The following is a 3,775-nucleotide window of genomic DNA, read 5'->3' as shown; positions in this document are numbered from 1 at the left end:
AAATGCGCTTTGTCTGTGGATGATACAAACGATAGCCTTTGCTCTCAGCACTATATCCAACAAAAATACATTTGACAGCTTTGTCATCCAATTTTCTGCGATGTTGCACAGGCACTAATGCATATGCCAGGCAACCAAAAACACGTAAATGGCCAACAGATGGCTTGCGGCTATGCCAAGCCTCATATGGAGTGACAACCTGTAATGCTTTGGTGGGACACCTGTTTAGTACATAAGTGGCACACATGACAGCCTCAAGCCAAAAACCATGTGGTAGACTTTGACTCTTAACCATACATCTTGCCATTTCCATGAGAGACCTGTTTTTTCTCTCAGCCACACCATTTTGCTGTGGTGTATACGGCACTGTACATTGGTGTTTTATCCCACGCTCAGCCAGAAATGCATTAAATTCTGAAGACATATACTCCCCCCCTCGATCTGAACGGAGGGTGCCCATCTTACTTTCTGACACATTTTCAGCCATAACCAAAAACTGTTTGAAGCACAAAAACACTTCGGACTTTGCCTTCAAAGGATATACCCATGCATGCCTGGTAAAATCATCAATGAAAGTCACGAAGTAAAGGTAGTTTCCAAATGATGGAGTTTGCATGGGACCACAAACATCACTGTGAACAAGCTGCAATCTGCGTTCAGCTCTCACTGATCCATCTTTGGGAAAGGAAGCACGCTGCATTTTACCCAATATGCAGCCCTCACAAACATGCTTGACAGGTGCCTCAAGCTTAGGCAAAGAAGACACCATTTCAGATTTCTGCAGGCGCAGCAAACTTGCAAAATTCAGATGACCAAAACGTGCATGCCACAGTTTTGCATTTGAAATAGCCTGCGTATCCATAATAGCACATGCTGAATCCTCTACACATTTGCCATCCATATTGAGCTTATACAGCCCTCGACATAGTGAACCAGATGCTACAATGATGTCACCACAAGAGAGATCATGAACAGTACATCTGTCATCCACAAATTTTACAACCAAACCTGTTTTGGCAAATGCGGAGACTGACAGCAGATTCTTTTTGATCCCTGGCACATACAATGCATCAAAAAGTGTAAAGGTGTTGCAATTTGCAACATTCAGCACAATCTGTCCAACTCCTTTAACGGGATAAGAGGAGTTATTGGCACAAGTGACAGTATTCCCTGTGGGAGCAGACTCAAGGAAAGTGAATAAACTGCGCTGCGAGGTGATATGCTTAGTGGCACCACTGTCAAAGTACCATACATCTGAATCTACTGCAGACATACATGTGTCATGCAAAGATGGGTCATAACTGCACTGCGCATTGAATGCCCATTCTGTATCTTGAACAACATTAGCAGATTCATTGTTAGAAGGAGAGGCATCTGCAACAGCCATACCAGCCTCTTTCTTCTTAGCCTCTTTCGCAGCCAGCTTAGGACACGCTTTGATGACATGATCATTTCCCTTACAGTACTTGCAAAATGTCTTCTGTTTGTCACCCTTCTTCTCATCTTTGTCTTCCTTCTTTGGTTGCGCAGCATTTGCAGATTTCTGCTTACTAGAAGAAAAGCCAGCTTTACCTTTCCCGCTTCTCTGACTAGCAACGAAAGCTTGATCTGCGACACGCATAATATTCCTGTTTTGCCTTGACTGATCTTCTTGCAGCAAAACAGAAACTAACTCCTCAAATGATAAGGCATTGGGATTGCCTTTCATCATCAAGCGAAGAGTGGAAGCAAAACCCTGATAAGAATCTGGTAGACCATTCAAAACAGTCTGCACAAGTGAACTGTCTGACAGGATTTCATCTGCAGAAATGAGCTGCTCTTTGAAATCCTTGATCTTTGTCAAAAAGCTATCCATAGAATCACCTTCGTTCATATGCTCACTCTCCAACTGTTTTCGGAGGTAAGCAACACGAGCCTCATTTCTTGCCTGATACAATGTGGCAAGTACATCCCAAGCATCCTTAGAAGTCCTGCAGGAGCGAATATGTGGGATAATGGTACGTTTGACAGACAGCGCAATCAAGGCATGAGCCTGCGCATCTCTACCATCCCAACGAATCTGCTCTGCTGAAAGTGGTGGTTCTCGAACAGCTGCTACAGCACTTGTGCATGCACCATCATCAACAGTACCTGTTTCTGATGTGTTTGCGGCATTCCCAGCCACAATAGGACGTGCATCAATACCCTGCACAATGTTCCATAACCCCTTTGCTACCAATACATGTCGCATCATATATGCCCACAATGGATAGTTGGTGCCATCCAACTTATCCTCAGCAGCCAACATGCGGAATACATCATTGTTGTCAGCCATGGCCAATGACTGTACTACTAGATGTAAATGCTGTCTGTAAGAGGTAAACCTGTATAAAATCGACCTGTGCTATGTAGCACAGCCCAAAACAGACGAATGGGCACCTGTCCTGCAGATTTTAATCTTGACAGAAAATCTGCACAGTAGGACGATTTTGCCTGCGCAGTACTTGGAATGCAAAAACGGAGGGCGAAATGACTTCAGATCAAAATTCTGAAACGAACAAGCCCTACAGGCTTTCCCACGGCATATACTAACCTACAGACGCTCGTGAAACCTCGTCGCAATCGGAGGAGATGAAGCGGCAGGTGCCGGTGATGCTGCCCGGGAGGAGGAAGCCTGCTCTGATACCAATGTTGGAATTAGGGTTGCAGGAATGCACACACAACTTCAAGAAGATGAGGAAGCTTGAGCACAACACAGTAGTGTATTATGAGTGCCAAAAATGAAAGATAACTAGCCCTAGAAGATAATGGGCGTATATACAATGCACGGGGGAAAAAACCTCCTAGAGAGGGAAAAAGTGCCCCGGCGGTCCTAAGTGTGTTCACACACATCACTACTATAATATGGTAATAGCCTTCATTGAGTCCATCCACAAACATAGAGAGCTTCATGAACCTCTTGATGTACTTCCTAACTGACATGCCCTTTTGTGTGAGTTCATACCATTCTTCATGGTATCGGTCAAGAACCAAAGGCGACACAAATGTCATATTCATTTCATGCTTGAGTTCTTCCCAAGTATGTGGCATAACTCCTTCCTTGAGCATATGTCTCCACCATTGATGTGCATAGTCTTCCAAATGCAAGGATGCAAAATGCACTTTGTCCTTTTCATTCTTCGGATAGAGCTGAAAGTATGTATCCAACTTATTCATCCATTCTTCCAACTCATGTGGGGCTGAACCATCACCCTTGAACTTAGAGAGTGAAATCTTGTCCTTTACATCCTTTGACATGGTTAACGACGCAGTGCTTTTGCATTTGCACATAAGATCCAAGGAATTGTGGAAAATCCTTGTACTCCCTCTTGAGGAAATTTGGCATTTCCATCCACCTATCATGAGCTTCTCTTTGTCTCTCAATGAATGACATATGTTCCCAATCAAGCTCAACCACATTATCCATATCATACACCTCCTCTTCAAGCATGAAGAACTGATTTGCTTTGGGTTTCAAAGGTACTCTCCTCAGATCCCCAAAATTTGACTCCTCATGTCTGAATGTAGGTGCATGTTGCTTTCCATCCAATTGAGAAGAACCTGCTTGGAATGTAGTAGGCTTCATCTCCCGCATAGAAGGCCTCCTAGCATCCGCCATGAATCCGAAAGTGACATTCTTGGTGGAATGCTCATGTGTTACCTTGGGAGAAACCTCTTGTACCATGGGTAGCTTGCCTTCCCTTCGGCCTTCAAAAGCTGTCCCAAATTGCTTGCCTTCATGTAAAGCACCATGACC

This window comes from Cibotium barometz, chromosome 16 (genome assembly GCF_041138505.1).
Source record: "Cibotium barometz isolate CiBa-2024 chromosome 16, ASM4113850v1, whole genome shotgun sequence".
Lineage (NCBI taxonomy): Eukaryota > Viridiplantae > Streptophyta > Polypodiopsida > Cyatheales > Cibotiaceae > Cibotium > Cibotium barometz.
The sequence above is the reverse complement of the archived record's forward strand: the minus strand, read 5'-3'. Positions refer to the sequence as shown.